The 16616-nt window shown below is 40.8% G+C and overlaps 1 protein-coding gene across 4 annotated transcripts in view; it reads right to left on the minus strand.

Annotated features, from left to right (window-relative positions):
- INO80D (INO80 complex subunit D) overlaps positions 1–8313 on the minus strand; it is a 46057-nt gene extending 37744 nt beyond the window's left edge. Inside the window, exons 1-2 of one of the 4 annotated variants that reach the window (XM_064451816.1) lie at positions 7919–8313; positions 6537–6606 (exon numbers count right to left, since the gene is read on the minus strand). The gene's annotated coding sequence lies outside the window, so the exon portion shown is untranslated. Of the gene's footprint in view, positions 1–6536; positions 7716–7918 lie in introns of those variants that run through there. The other 3 variants (XM_064451817.1, XM_064451818.1, XM_064451815.1) reach the window with 3 other exon arrangements.
- Between the last annotated feature and the right edge of the window lie 8303 nt (positions 8314–16616).

Below are 16616 nucleotides of genomic sequence, written 5' to 3' on the forward strand. Positions count from 1 at the left end.
TCTAGAAAAGCAACTTTAAGTCACTAGGGCAAAATAAAACACCCTATCGCACTTCTAACAGTAAACTGCATAAACAAGGCCTTTCATTAGCATATATCTAGCTGTAGAAGCAGAATAACAGAAGAATAATACAAATTTAAAAAAAATACCCTTGAAATTCTTGAAACAGTTGTATACGTACATGCACAGCATACACAGCACACAGAATGGAGACACGTGCTACAAAATGTAACTAGCACAAGTGCAAGTGACCTGATTAATCATTTGACAATAACAAGGATCGTTTCGTATTTCCTCTTTACACACATAGTTCCCTTTCCACATACGCATGCAAGCACACACACCTGGGGCAGGGGCCTTGCACTTTGTTTACACTGGATAGTCACAACACAAGCACGGACATCTAATCCAGTTCCAATCACCTTTCCCAACTTTTCTCAATGCATGGAAGAACGTCTAAATATTATATAAATTTGAAATTAATCATAAGAATATAACCCTTCACAACGCATCAGTCCTAAGAACAAAAAAAGTTCATTGTTGGCTGTGCCCTTCAAAAACACAGAATGGGAAGAGGGAACTACCTCTTCTTTAGCATGCTGAGAACCAAATAACCTTTTCAGACACCTTTGATAAGGCAGATACTAACATACACTGCAGTATTATCCAGCAACAATGTGAAAGGAAAAAAATAAATCCCATGGTGACATGCCCAATATGGGACTTGTGATCTAGGTTTGGGTCCCATATGTTTGAGAGACAGCCTCCTCCATTACTATGGCAGAAAAAGTAGTCAATGACCATTAACTAATTGCATCTCATACACATAATGAAGCTGACAGAAAGCCTTTTGCCCCAAAGTTTTTTCTCGACAGTTAACTAAAGCTCATATTTGGTGGCATACTGGACAGGATGAAAAGCTTGAAAGAGCAAGTGCATCTTGCAGTTGGGTGACTCACATACTGCTCTCTGTTTCTTTCTGTTTTATTTACCACCTTCTTTTAAGCTACTACTATCATACTTTGCAGAGTTTGAGGGATCAATGACCTTCTCCTCTTTTGCACAACCCAGCAACATTTTTTTTTCTGAAGGTTATCAAGCAACAGACCAAAGAAAAAGAGTTCCTCAGAATGGTTCCAAAGTAAACAGCAAGAAATGCATAGCTGGTGTGCCTCTGTTAAGCTTCTGTAAAGAAACTGCTCTACAGTTCCCAGACACTATAATCCTGGATTTATTCTTGTGCCCCCAGTCTTATTTTTGGATTTAACTCATAATTAAGTCTTATTTTTGCATTTAACTTGACTGTGTCAAGGCAGGCACAGTATTTTACTTCTCACTTGTCTGAAAGATACAGGGCACAAGTACAATGCCATATGAAACATTTAAGCAAAAATACTGACAATAATCCTCAGGGAAACCAATGAGCTTGAGCATGAACTTTGGGTCTATATATACACTAAGAGAAGCTCATGCAAATATAAACATGTTAAAAATCCTGATAGGAATCAATTAGCGCAACTACACTGTAACGAACAAAAAGAAAGACAATATACCTACTAGCAGCCAATTATATATTTTTAAAAAACCCTATGGCAACTCTCTCAAACTTGCAATTATATCTTTATTGGTAGATTCCTACACAGACTCCCCAAAAGACAGTGGCACTATGTGGACACACTGCCAGGATCAGAGGCTGAAGGTGTACTTAATCTAAAAAGATATTTTCCTTTTTACTTCCATAGCATAATATATTTATATAATAGCAAACACTTTTAAATCTATTGACTCTGATTTAACCTGATTCAGTATTTTATTTTGAACAAAATATACAGGAGTTCTTAACAAAGTTTCTTGCTGCTACATAAAAAGTAGCACAAGCATGGAAGAGGCACATGTTGCTTAACTGAAGAGAACTGAAACTACACTTAGCTAAATAGTGGGTGGGGGAGAAATTATTTTTGTCCCACAGGATTCAGTAAGAGATGACGGAAACATGGACTTCCCCTGGAAAAATCAAATGCTTAAGCAGCTGTACTTCACTGCAAAAATATCAGGGTACAAAACTTTCTGGAAGCTGTTTTGGATTTTGCATTTATACTCTACAGTGCAGCTGTAGAAATGTTCAACAGAAACACAATTTACGTCTGCACGTGCTCAAACTGGCTTTAGCCACAACCCATGAATGAAAAACCAGAGGCTGCTTCTTCAGGAACCTAGATTTTCCTTCTAAATAGAAGGTTTTGAGCTAGTCAGAAGCAACAGGGCAAAGAAGAGAAGAGAACCCAAAAATGCACGCCATTGCCAAATGATGTAAGACGTGACTGAGGTTTAAAAAAAATCATGTTAGCGTTCATCATAAGGTGAATATGGAACGGTCATATACCATATCACACAATATTAGAACTAGGGATACTTGATGAAGCTATTAAGCGATTGACTATTATATTAAAGAAATAGTTGTCATTTTTACTACTCGCAGGTAGTGAACTGCTGGAACTTGCCGTCACAGGAAGTTATGGGAGCAGACAGAGTATCATTGGATTCAAAAAGACAACAGAAAAGTTCATAGACAACAGGGACATGAGTGACGTACATGCTAGCATGCCTAATTTAACAAATACAGATGTTGGAGGAGTAAGATAAGAAAACAGTAAAAAGTGGCTGGGCTTTCATGCTCTTCCTAAATAGCATCACTTGTTCCTAGTGGCCAAGACAGAATGCTAGGTTGGATCAACCCCTGATCTGACCCATCAGGGTATTTCTTATGTTCTTATCAGGTTACCACTAACATTTGTAATTTGATAACACATTCATTTATCCCCCTCTCACATTTTTTATTCCTGAGCAGTTGACTGGAAGAAAATCTCCTCCCTCTGGCAAAAGCCCAATTTGGACAAGTGAAGAGCAACAAACTTAGCATCCCAGCAAAGCTTTATAGGAAGGACAGGCAGGACACAGCAAAGCCATGCTCTGCCACATCATCACTCAGAGCAGAGCTACTTGTCCTGCTGAGTGCAGCCACTGGTGGTCCATAAGACAACAGAAGGTGGTTTGCAAAGTGACCATAAGAAGAGAAATGAAATACTTAAATACACACAGGTACATACCTGCGCAACCATCAGTACCTGCTGTCAGGCACATGAAGAAGCCAGCTCCCAACTGCTTTTAGAACTGGCAAGCAGGCATAATCAGTTCCCCTGCAATGCACATCAGCTCCAAGACAATAAAGCTGTAGCTCTGCCCTCCACACACTCTCTCCCAAAACAGTTAAACAGTCCTTCAGAGAGGCTGGGAAACAGTGTAGCAGCAAACTTTGGAGGGGGGAATCTTTGCTAGACCATACTGAGTATCAGCATTATGTCATACAGAAATTTGGTACCTGACATAACCTGTAGTCTACAGAGAAGTTAATGGGCCTAGACACTATTAGAAAGCCCAAAGCATTATATCCCCAAAACTCAATCGGTAATTTTGAGAAAACACCATGCTGAAAATATTTGAATATGTTAAATCATGTGGGTCAGATACATTCTTAAACAGATGCTCAGAACTTGACATTCAACATACGTAAGACCCTTTTAGGCAATGGAATCCCCAAATGCATTGTAAATTGCAAGGCAATTATATGTCGGTGGTTAAAAGATGTATAATTAAGAGGACTGAGCTCAGAGCTTCACACGTTGCATCCAAACAAAAGCCACTATTAAAGAGGTCTTAACTGTGTTGTTTCGCATTTGCCAATACTAGTGCAGATTTAATGTTAAATTGCTTGGTGTGTTCATGACATCTCACAGACAAGGTACAATCCTCTACATATGCTTCCAAAACCATCAGGCTCCAGAAGTGGAACATGGATCTCCAAGAACCTCAGCTTCTCCACAAACACAAATAGCATAAATAGTAGTTTTACTGATTCCTCAACTTGACCAAGGATAAACAACTCTCTGTGTTGCCACTGTCTGACCCTTTGGCTGTGACTAACAGTAAATACATACATTTTAAGATACTTGGGAAACATGGAATTTCCTGCACTCAGAGATTAACAGATACAATAATAATAATTACAGAGACACGCATTTAAAGCTACCTTTCAGTCAGTATTAGCAAAAAATATATTATTAGCGGGAAAGCAAAAACATTCCTTTTTTCTATTTCATACTAAGAAACTTTAGGCAATTAGTACCTCTCTGTGAATGTCTCTGTTCTATCAGAAGATGTTGTACCACATCTAATTGTGGCTGTCATCAGCACCACAAAGTTGTAACTTCTGTCCCCGTTCTGTGATCTAGCCGTAACTTTGGCTTAGTTCTGGTCACTTAACAGCTCCGTTCTCTACTACACTCAGCTACCAAACCAAGCCTACTGTAACTCTGGAAACAAGAGTCTGTTTGTTAGTAAAAGCATCCAAATTGAGGCAAAAAACACTGGGAAGCAACCAAAGTCAACTGCAAGAGTTCCTGCAGGGAACATTTTTATTAATGAGAGCACAAACCTTACTCAAGAAGGCCTCTGAAGAGCCCTGCGCAAGTCAAGGTACTGCACGCACATGCAAGTACCCTGACAGATCAAGGCACTTAACATGTTAAGATCTTCCTAGACATTTTTGGTTACCACCTGGAATCATATTTTGGATTACTTTTTTTCATATGTTAAAATCTACCTAAGAAGACAGAAGCAGGAACATTGTCCTCATTCTGCCTTTTCAGAAAGCTTATTACTTCAATTCTGCAAAAAGGCAGTTTATATCGCATAAGGGCATCCGATATATTAACAGAAAAGCAGTGGTATATTTTAGGCGATACTGGTAATAGAGATTATGCTTCAGAATATAATGCAATAAATACAGAATTAAATTTAAGTATTATTCCTAATAATGGCTAGAGAACTTAGAGACTTGTAACAAGTTTCAATTGACAGCAGAAAACATAACTAAGAGAAAGGAAAAAAACTCTTTTTGTTCCAAAACTGAACAGGTGGTTCCTTTTTTTTTCCTGCACAAAATGAACTTAAGCAGAAATTTTAATTTCAGCTGATTCACTCATCTGAAAAACAGCACCTTAAAGAAAACATGACAAAACCAGCCCAGATCCTAAAAAACAACAAATATTTAAGACTCTAAGAATTTTACAAATTTCAAAGGATTTCTGAAGAGAAGAGACATTAAATAGGATGATTCACAACTGTCGCTAAGAGCACATTCCTATAGATTTCAATAAAATAATTTCCTAAATGGGGCTATTCCTGACCTAAGCTTTAAGACGAGCGCCGTATCTTTGGAAGTCTTTTGAACACAGATTTCTTGATTTAAGCAGAATGTCTCAGGCCCCAGTCCTGCAATCACATCCTCACAGGCAGATTCTCATGTGTGCACAGAAGCACACTTACTTCAGTGTGGCTATACACAGGCCCAGGTTTTGCCAGGGTGAGCAAGGCTGCAGAAAGGCAGCCTTCAGGTGCAGCAACAAATGGAACATTTAGGCCATTACAACGTCGCAGAAATACACTTTAAAATGTTATCTTAAAATATCAAAACCATGATCCTGAGACAAAGCAGAAACTAAACATACCACAGCATACTTTACATCGGTACTTGAACAAAAAAGGAGCTGCAAGTCCAAGTCTTTTATTTATTCAAATAACAGATAACCTGCACTTGCATATGAGCTTAAACAAAATACCTTAGTCTTATTTTTAGTCCCAATGCTGCAAAGACAAATAAGCTTATTTTCACACAGTACAGGAATATCATTCTTGGTTCAGCAGGAATACTCAATAAATAAAATAAAGCAGTAGAGCTCCTCACAGAGCAGCCTTTTAGCAGTTATAAGCTACCAAAGTTTCGATATGGTATTACAAAAAATTTGTACCTCCTGAGGATTTACCATACTGTAAGAACACAGTGCCTCCAATTTGCTAGGACCAGGCCCTACACACAAATTAATTCACTCATCATAAAAATATCGAAATGTCAAAATAACTCCCACTAAGTAACTTCAGGTTGCTTTCTGTAGATAATATAGCCTTACAATTAATAAACTTGTCTGATGTACGTATGTATTCTGAACAAATCACATAGAAGGCTGAAGATGGCTGCAGAAATGTCACCAAGTTGTGACAGCTTCATACAAAACAGAAGTGCTCCAGTTCATCAATCAGCAGCGGTACCTGGTGGGTAAGGCCTTAGTGTGAAACCCTGCCAATACAGGGTTCCCATAGGAGAGGGCACTGAAGTACAAGGGAACAATGCGTTGCCCTAAATTTGCCAATTGTCTTTTTAAGTCTACCAATCCTCAAAAATTGAGAGCAGCCTTAAAATAAACCTTCATCGTATGTTAAGTAACAAAGTTAGAACTAACTATAGATCTACGTATTTTAATCAGATGGTATAATACAAGGCTTTAAGGTGTTACCATCATTTCAAAAATTCATTTGAGGTTACCTGTACAAAGCCATTAGCACTTTGAGCTAAAAGACATGTTAAGGAACATTTGACCAAAACTAGAAAGCTGCCGCATTAGAAACTGGAGCTATTTCACCTGTGCCGGGTGAAGCGCTTTGGTGGGTTTTCCAGCAGGCTCACTCCACGACTACCAGACGTTCTTTTCCCTGAAAAAAAGGATCCTTTCATTTTCAGTCCCGGGGGGCAGCGGCACCTCCTAGGGACCCCCGGCCCCAGCGGGGACCTCAGGGGGCCAGGGCCCAAGTCCCGACACGGCCCTTGCTGCATAGGAGCCGCTGAGACCACCCCTTCCCCTGGCTGGGGGTCCAGCAGGCTGTTGCCCCTGTCCCGCTACCGCCAACCGGTCTCGGGACAGGGGGGGTCGGCTGAGGAGCCCCGGCCCTGGCCCCGGCGGGGCTGAGGTGGCTGCCAGCCCTGGCACGTGGTGGGGCACGAAGGCGAGGCCGAGGCAGACCCTCGCTCCGCGCTTCGGGGGCCGGGCCGGGGCCCCTGTGTACCGGCAGCTTACAAGGGGGTGGGGGGGTGCGGCCACTCTGACGGCCCCCCCAAACCTTCTCCAAAAGTTGTGAGGCGAATGAGTCCACCGCCAGCCCGGTGGAGGGGGGGCATCGGCGGAGGGGTAGGGGGGACAGGACGGGCGGGCGGGGGGGGGAGGAGGGGGGCTGCGGTCCCCTCCCGGGGCGCCCCGTTCCCGCCGGCCCCGGCCCCGGCCCCGGCCCCTCGGCGGCGGCGGTCGAGGGGGGTAAAGCACCCTAAAAACGCCGCGAAACTTTCCAGGCCGCGGTCGGCGCGGCGCGGCCCCGCACGCCCCGCGGGACCGGCACCGCCTCCGCCGCGGCGGCCCCGCACCGGGCTGGGGGAGGGGGCAGCCCCCCACCCGCCGTAGCCACCGACACTCATTAAAAGTCATTTCAGCAAATTAATGCCGCCCCCAGCCCCCCCTGTCCCGTCCCGTCCCGCAGCCCCCCTCGCCCCGCCGCCCCGCGCCGGCGGGTTGCGGGGGGGGGGGGGGAAGCGGCCGCGGCCGCGGCGCCCCCGCCGCCTCCCCCCATCCGCCAAGCTCCGCCGGCGGCGGGGCTCGGCCCGCTTTGGGGCCGGGGCCCGGCGCGGGGGGCCCGCCGGGGCGGGGAGCGGAGTTGCCGGGCCGCGCCGCACTGAGGCCTAGCGCCCCCCCGCCCCCGTTCTTCCCCGCCGCCCTTCACCTCCCGGGCAAAGGCGCCGCGGCGCCGCGCCCCGGCCCTCCCGCTGGGCTCTGGCGACCGTCTCACCCCCCTTCGGCTCTCCTTTCGTCGCCCAAAAGCCTCAAAAACCCCCCCGGCTCCCCTCACCCCCCACTGCGGCCTATACCGCCCCGGCCGATCCCCGGCCTCGCGTAGCCCGCCTCCCCGCCCGCCCTGCGCGCTTCGCACCGCCTGCCGCGCTACGCGAGCCCGGGGATGCAGGCCGGGCCTGGCTTACCTTTCCAGCTGCTTTTTTTTTCTCCTCTCTCTCCTCTCCCCCCTTTCCCTCTGTTGGGCTGACAGATCAGAGTTTCCTCCCCAGCAGAGGGACTGGGAATGGGCTCGGGCTCTGTGCTGAGGAGCTGCTGCCCCCCTGGCTCTGAGAAGATCCTGCTTTTTGTGGGAAGGAAGCTTTGGGGGCTCTTTATTATTTTAAAACTACAAAGTGCTCAGAGGGTAGGTGATTATTAAGGGGAATCCCTGAATATATTCTCCAGCAAAGAAGGCAGGGCTGCTGGGGCTGCTCAAGAAGCGAGCCAGCAGCCTCCTACAGCACCACTACAGGCACTGAGAGGACATAACATCAGAGAGCGGCTCCTCTGCCCTCCAAAACAACAACTTTCCTACCATCTTGGAGGTAGTAGAGAGGGAGAGAGGGAGGGGGAAAAGAAGTACAGAAGGTTTTTATAAAGTGTCAATTTGGGGGAGGGAGCCAAATGGCGAAAACCAATTTTTTTATAATTTATGTGACTTTTTATTTTAAATAAAAATAAAATACAAAGGCGTATGGCTGAAGGAATACATTTTTTATAACCTGTTAAGATCAGCTTTCTGGAAAAAATAATTAAAAGGAGGTACGGTAAAAAATATATTTTTAGTAACTTTGATTTTCTTTAATAACTAAAAATTCGTGGGTTTTTTTCCTGTAATTTATAAAGTTGATAAATTTTTCTGTCGTTGTGTGATAGTTCTAAAATTTAGTGTGTAATTGTGAAAGTTACTGTAACTTTTTTTTATACGTATACTCTCAGTAGAACAGCTGAGATTGATGTGGAATAGTTTGGTGTAACTGTACCGTTACGTCTTTCTCTCTCAAGGTATTGCAAATAAAACTGTATGTACAGGTAGGAAAAAACAGCTATTTTTTAATTTTAATTCTTATTTTTTTTCTAGAGTAGGCCATGTAGAGAAGCTATGGGGGATTTAATGGAAGTGATATATGTCTAAGAAATTCTGCTAATCTGTCATAAATTTAGCATTGTCTGCCTTTCAGGATGGGATGTGAAAAAATAAAGCTTATAGCAAGAAATTTGGAGGAAATAGTTGAGTTTTGTTTTTAATGTTTTCAAAGCACTTTGCAGCCTTCTAAAATCCGTTTTGGTTCTTTTTAAGCTACTGTTTTGATTTGAGGGCTTTGTTCCTGATACTTATGAATACTATTATTCCTGACTTTGTCTTTACAGAGTTGAGGAGTATTATTAATTTATACTACAATACCTTGTAATATAAAATAGTCGTGTTTTTCTTTGTTGCAGATGTCTTTATTAGATTGTAAAAAATATATGAAATGCTGTCAGAACAATGTGAGATGCTACCGTGTATCTGTAAGTGAGGACACTGATCACTGTATTCAGCGGACCTGTGATAAGATTTCTTGAAATGGGATTATGCACAACCCTGTTCAGAGATGAACTGCAAAGATGCCTTTTTATTTGTCCTAAAGGAAGAGGAAATAATGAGGAAACTAATGAGCTATACACTAAAAAAAATTATTTAAGTTTTTTCAGTTGTAAAAATTAATCAGGTAATGTAGGCTAATTGGACTGCAGTCAGACTAAGGTCATATGAATGAAGGTATTAAATTCCTTAATATTTTATCAACCTCTCCCCGTCCTCTGTCAAATCTGAAACACGTTGTTTTAGCTCAGTTACTGTAATCTTAACAAAAAAAAAAAATTCCTGAATCTTGATACGTTCCGTTTTCAAAACATACTTTTATGAGTTTGCCTAGCTAATATAGTGAGCATCGTTTGTGTGTTTATAGTGGGCTTTTGTTTAGATAACTTAAAGTATAATTAAAAGTCATCTGCTCTTTCTGTCAAACGGTGTATTTTTTGTTCAGCAGGAATTTTTTGAAATTATGGTTGGTCTACCTAGCATAGATTAATAATCCAGCGTATTATGTTCTATGGAGTTACTGCATAGGAGATGTTTTCCTGCATCAATTTATTAATCCATTAAATGCATTATTCTGCACTGACATTAGAAAAACAAAAAATAATTAAATACATTGCTCCTATGTAATATTTTAAAAGATTTTGTATAGAAGTAATGTGATAATTAGGGTACTTCATAATCCTACCAGTCATTTTTGTGTGCTTTGGAGCATGAAGTATAATGATCCTTTCTGTAACATATTTAAACAAAAAATACTTTTCTATTCTGTATCTAAAATTTGTTACAGGAATGTCAGGGGTTATAAATGTTAGTCATATATGGGATGACTAAAACCAAAATCCTTTTGAAATACTACAAATAAATTATCTCAATGGATTCAGAAATTCAGCAGATGCAGCACAAACTAATATTTCATTTTCTCTTATTCTAAATAAATAAAGGACCAAATTCTCAGGCCCCAGTTTGCAAGTGCTTGCAGGCCTGATTAATAATTCAGAAGTGTGTGAAGAATCACTCGATACTGACTTGTGTAAAACTCTTACCGAGTTGATAATGTTTTGCTACAGTACTGCATTCAAGTTTCTGCACTAAGTGACTTCTTGTATCTGGTATTATGTTAAACAAGAGAATTGCTACTTTTAACTGTAATTCAGTAGTTCAGTATAATTCATCTATAATTCAAGTTAGTTCTCTTTATTGCACTATTAAGAAATTTTTAGTTTTAGGAAGAGAGGGATACCATGAATGACTTGTATACTGAGTCTTTCCATGAGACTCTTAAGAATATCTGTACAGCATGCTGAGGGTTATCTTAGTATTTTTTCTTAAATGGGATGCAGATGATACATGTTAGAAAAATGGCTGTGAAAGCACTTGAGAACCTGAACACAGAAACAATATTAAACCCTTTCTTTGGCATATGTGCTTGACTTTGCAGATACTGACTTTAATCCAATTGCTTGCATGCCTAAATTTAAACGTGCATCACAGTAGCATTACACATTCTGGTGACCTCCTGAAATCTATTTGATGCATGTTAATTGCAAAGCGAAAAGCTTAATGCTAAGGGAAAGGAGAAACATTTTGAATTAGTTTGGAATAGGAAATCTTAAATGGGATATTTTTTAGTCTTGTACAAAAAAAAAAATCTTTGTAAGGAGGACAATTCACTAGATCTTAATTACATGGACTTGTATAATCATTCAACAGAGAAACTAAAATCTGTACATTATGGATGGAGGAATTTATTTAACAAAACTTTATTTACCTGAGAGGATCAAAAAGATTTGCTTTCCAGTAATTTACTAAAAATTTCAAATATTATTTTAATTTTGCTGACAACAAAATGTTATACAGTAACACCCTAAAGGAGCAAAGTCTGCTAGCTTTAGTAATGCAGAATTGAAAGAAGTTTTAAAAAAAGATTTGTTTATCTTTATGGATAAGACTTTTCTCCAAGTTGAGAGATGCATCATTTTGGTAAAGTAGAGCAGTGCTCTGAAATTATGCTGGGGAGCAAATGGGACTCCAAGACTCCTGTTCAAGGACGGTGCGTAAACCCAAAGCAAGAAACGCTCCCTGTACACCACGAAGAATTGTATTCTGGAAGTTCCATTTCTTCATTACAGAATAGGTCTGTCTGCCCTGACTTTAAAGTGGCTGCATCCTTGGACCAACTGCTCCAGCCAGTAAACGTATTGTACGCTTGAGCACAGAGTGGTCAAAGAACATTAATGTTCCCTAAATCACTAGTTTCTAGGTAATGAGGCATACTTCACTGATGTGTCTCACTGGTATTAATAGTGAGACAGAGGGTAGTGACATCATGAATAAGCTTTGTGTGTCTAATAAATATAATGGAATAGGTGCTTTGGGTTATATACCAGTTATGGGAGGATGCTGCATCAAGAAATGAACCTTGACTCTCTCCCAAGGTCATATGCACAACCAGTTCAGACCTCAGGAATTTCTGGAGTGTGACTTAGGCACTGTGCTTGTGGTGAAGTATGGAGTTTTCAGCAAATAGTGTTATAATGTCAGCATCTTGGTATTATTCCTTGAAAGACATATACGTTCTGAGGAGACAGTTCCATTGTCTTCAAATGCTTGTGGAAGGGATCCACAATTTATTTAAAATGCAGATGAATATTGTAAAGGGGAGGAACAACTTTAAGAGTATAGATGTGAGTTGCATTTGTATAGATCTTTTCTTTAGGTGTTTAAACACTGAAAAGGATGACAAATTAAATAAAACCCGAAATTATTACTAGACACATTCTCCTAAGCAATGTCTTGAGCAGCAGTTTTATGTGGTGTTGGTTTACTTAATTGTGGTAAGTTCTGGGGCCAAGCTAACCATTAAAGCCCAGCATAATATTACTGAAAAATGCTTGTTCTTATTTTTCAACAATTCGTTAACATGGAAATTTTATTGCAGTGGTTGTCTCTAGCAATCTGACTTTCAGTTGGATAACTGTCTGCTGCAGTAGTACTTATTTGGTAACTGGCATGCTTTTTGCCACTTTTCCAAACACTGAAGTATAAGTCCCTGTACTAAAAACATTGTGTTCAGTGTAAGGATTTTTCTAAAGCAAATACACCCAAGTTATGGCATAAATTCAGTTTCTTCATTCGGCTGCTAAACCCCCTCAAATCCATGAGGTGCACTCCTACGTGGCAGATAGCACAGCTGAAAGTATAGGACAAGCCATATGTAGGACAGGGGAACTTTGCTTTACTTCATCTACAGTTGTAAAATGCTAGCAAAGCAACACAAAGTGCAGATGACTGGCCTTGTTTTCCTGAGTCTTAGGGGCTTCATTAAAGCTTATTGGAGCAATGGAAACTTTGCTGTGGATTTTAGTAGTATAGTTGCAGAAGTATTTAACCAATTGGGAGCAGACATATGCCAGCTATTGCATGATAATCTAATTAATTGATAGTGAATTGTACTGAAAATAGTAATTAACTAAGTCTTAACTAATCTGTTCTTTGTTATCAATGTGTATTGTAATCTGCATTAAATAAATGGTATTGTCTTCCTAAGGCTCACCAAAGACAAAATAGTAAGACTATTAACTGTGGGAAGGTTGTCCAGAGTAGATGATGGGCATCTGTGGGGACGGCTTTAAATAAACAACAGATAAATGGAATAAACTGTCCCAGCAGAATGCTCTAATGCAGTCCCATTTTACTGGGAAGTCCACTGTTAATTCAAAGTATACTACTGCATTTTTACTATCCCTTTCTGTCTATCGATATTTCATTAGCTGTAATTGTAGCAGCTAAGAAGCTACACACTTCATCACCAGTCCTTCTTTCTGCTCTTAGTTCCGTGATCATTTACGTTCACGTTAGAGTGGGTCTTGGTCATCACTGCAGTTTGGAAAGATGAGAGTTCCCGCTCTGGACCAAATCAGCTATCTCTTAGTCCTCTGAGAGTAGCCACTATAAGATGCTTCCAACAAAGGTGTGGAATATCCTGTGGTGGATAATTCAGAAATGAAAAGCATGCAGGACAGGATTTTTCAAAAATAGTTAGGAGTTGAGATAACATTAAAGCATAAGGCTTAATTAGACTCTAAGGTCATGAGATCACAGTGGATTTTGAAAGTTATTTGTTATATATGAAACATTTTGCTCTTAGAATGTTTCTTTTTGATGCATGGTTCTAATCTCTGATCCATTTCAAACACAGACAAAGGTATACAGAAGATGACAAGATGAAATAAAATTATTTATTTGAAATATTAGTTAAGTATATTCAAAATTCAGCATTAGCGTCAGAGCGAGGGGATGTCTCTACCAGTTATTATGTCTTACTATGCAAAGAGGCCTCAGTCTCAGTAGGCTTCTCAGCATTAGGCACCGAGAATGGATGCTTGCATGTATCCAGGGGAAAACATTTATTAACAGTGTTTATTGAGCATAGCAGGCTTTGCTCATTATGGAGTCACTCCTAGAGAGTTTAAATCGCTAGGTTTTATGTATATATAAAAAAATTCTCTGTGCCATTCAGCTGTTGTGCTCAGCTGTGGGGAGCTGGGGATACCCAGGTACTTTGGGACACATTTGCAGAAATCACTCCATCAGCTAATATGCGTTACTGTAAAGTGTCTTTTGGTTAAAACGTTATACAACAGAGAGGACGATGACTTGCATAAGCCCACACACACAACGAAGGATTCAGTGTTTGTTTCTGAACAATAACTTCCTTGTGACTGACTGTAAACCTCAGTGTTTCATTCCTAAAGGTACCTGTGCCCATCTGACATTTTAATAATAATAATCTGTTAATATCTATTAATACATTGATAATAAGTTTGGGGTTTTTTTAAACAGGAATTTTAAAACTGCTTTAAAACTTTTTGGGTAACTCTGGGAGAACTTACCCCATAAAACATGTTCTTGTACTCCTGAAGAAAAACTTACTTCAGTTGTTAGTGAAGTCCTTAACTTTTTGTTGCTCTCTGTAACTCCCTGCTTACTCACTGCTAATTTTTTTTCCACAATGGTAGTCACAACTAAGTCCTCTTCTATCAGTTTGCTTGTTAGCACTTTTTCTGTTCATGTCCTGTCAGTTCCTTGAAAGAGTCAGTCTTTCAATCCTTCATCACTGAAAGTGATTCAATCTAATTGCATATTTGAAGGACAAAAAACCAAATCATTATTAAGAGACACTCTTGTTTTGGGAGAGGATGTTTTGGCTTAGCCATTGTTTGGAGTATTTTATGAGGAGCAGGTGTGTGGGGACAGGGATGGGTATGAGGTTTTATTACCTTTTCTTTTTGATTAAGGCTGATGCCAGGCTGCTGCTCTTTTTCTTTAGCCCTATGAATCTGAGCTGCTTTTCTACTGGCTTCAACAGTAATATCCAGCACATCCCCCAACCAAGCAAATAACAGCTACTGTCTTGCAAGAATCTATCCGCATCAGAAGAGATGTTGATCCCAAATCTTTTACTTCCTGGGGAAATGCTACAGACATTTCCTTTTCTGCCTTGAGCTACACTTCAAAATACATTTAAAAAAAAGAGTCAGTTGCAACTATTTTTATGAATGGCCTAGTTTTGTTGGCTGTTTAAGAGTCTTGCTGAGAACATACCACAGTTTGACTTGCCTTCCATTTGGGACCACGTTGTCTGGTTTCTTTTTATTCAAGCAGCTCACTAAATTGCCCAGGATTTAAAGCAGTCTCCCTCTGGAACTGTAGGGATATACCCATGGGATGCTGGTGGTTCCGGGAAGGTGGCTGTTGAACAGGGTTTTTTAAAAAAATTTGTTGTTTGTTTTAAAATCACAGCTTTAGACTTAGATGCTTAATTCTGCCTGCAGAACAATACAAAAAGACAATCTGACTGTTTGTGTTAACCTGGTCTAAACGTGCTTGAAAATACAAGTGCTTAGTAGGGTTTTACCTTGAATTAACCCACCCTTCTCCACTCCCTACAACCTTCTGCTGAAGACAAGGCTACATAAAGGCAAGGTTTAATCTAAGCCATGTTTGGCGATAATTGTTTGCATGCAAGAGTTATGGTGACAGAGTGCTGTGTTGAGAGAAGAAGGTATTTAATGACTAAACCCGTCCATCTCTCTCCCAGACATAATACCTGTCCTTTCTCGTGCTGTCTGTGCAGGCAGGAGTGTACACGAGGAAGTGAGCTGAAGGTTACTAGACCGTAACGGGTGATGCAACCGGTGAGACATTCTGCCAGTTGGCCACTAGGTGGTATTAGGGCTGCATTTGGGGAATTTAATATCGTTCAGTTCTGGTCTTAGCTTTAAAATAAAGTAAAATAAACCCCCTGCCCACCCCCCAACAGAGTCTGGATAAGTGCACCCACCAACATGGCATTTGGATATTAGCTGCATCAGCCGAATAGGACATTCAGGCAATGTATCACCTAGCTGATAAGCCTTTACTTTAACAGCCAAGAACAATACTTTGAGCATGTTCATCTCCCATCATCCCAGCAATTCATTGCTGCCTTCTCATAATGCTCTGCTTTAATCTGAGGTTGCAGCTTCTGAACCAGCAAATAGTAGCACTAACTGTTAACTTTTTAACTAAACAGAACTAAGTTGCATGAATAGCCCTGTTTCTGTAGTTTTCTGTTCCAATACTTTGCCCAGGCTACATGGCTTCCATTCCTTTGCAGACCCCCACTAACCTTTTATCGCTGGCTGGGCGAAAGTCCACATGTGCACTGACTGTCCAGCCACCCGAACAAACAGAAGAGATAAGCGAAGGGCTACACTATAAACTCAGTTGATAAGAATGCTAATTTACATTTCTCATTACTATCTAGTTTCCAAGAGTCACACTTGTAGAGAGCCTTGAGACTATTACAAAGTTTGGCTGAAAAGTTCTGTACTTGGTGATTAGATAGGTGGGGGAAGAGGGTGGAAGCAGGACAGACAGCACTGCATGTACTACTTATCCTTTTTGTCTTTCAAGGTAGGGGCTGGACACTTTGTGAATAGAAATAAGGATCTCCTATATACACTCCCTGAAGGATGCAGAACTTTAAAAAGAAAAATTTAAAAAACCACCAACCAAACAACCACAAACAAACCACCAACCAAAAAGTAATGTGTGGCAGAGCTCCCAGAGTTAAATAATGCTGTAACATTTAAGACCAAAAAACACCAAATCTCTAAAGTTTTTGAACCTTTAGAAATTTTGAAGTGAAGAAGTTATAATTGACTTGTTGCACAGCTGAAATTATTCCTCTGTGTTTGTACAACATGGATTTTCAG

This window comes from Phalacrocorax carbo, chromosome 5 (assembly GCF_963921805.1).
Source record: "Phalacrocorax carbo chromosome 5, bPhaCar2.1, whole genome shotgun sequence".
Classification (NCBI taxonomy): Eukaryota; Metazoa; Chordata; class Aves; order Suliformes; family Phalacrocoracidae; genus Phalacrocorax; species Phalacrocorax carbo.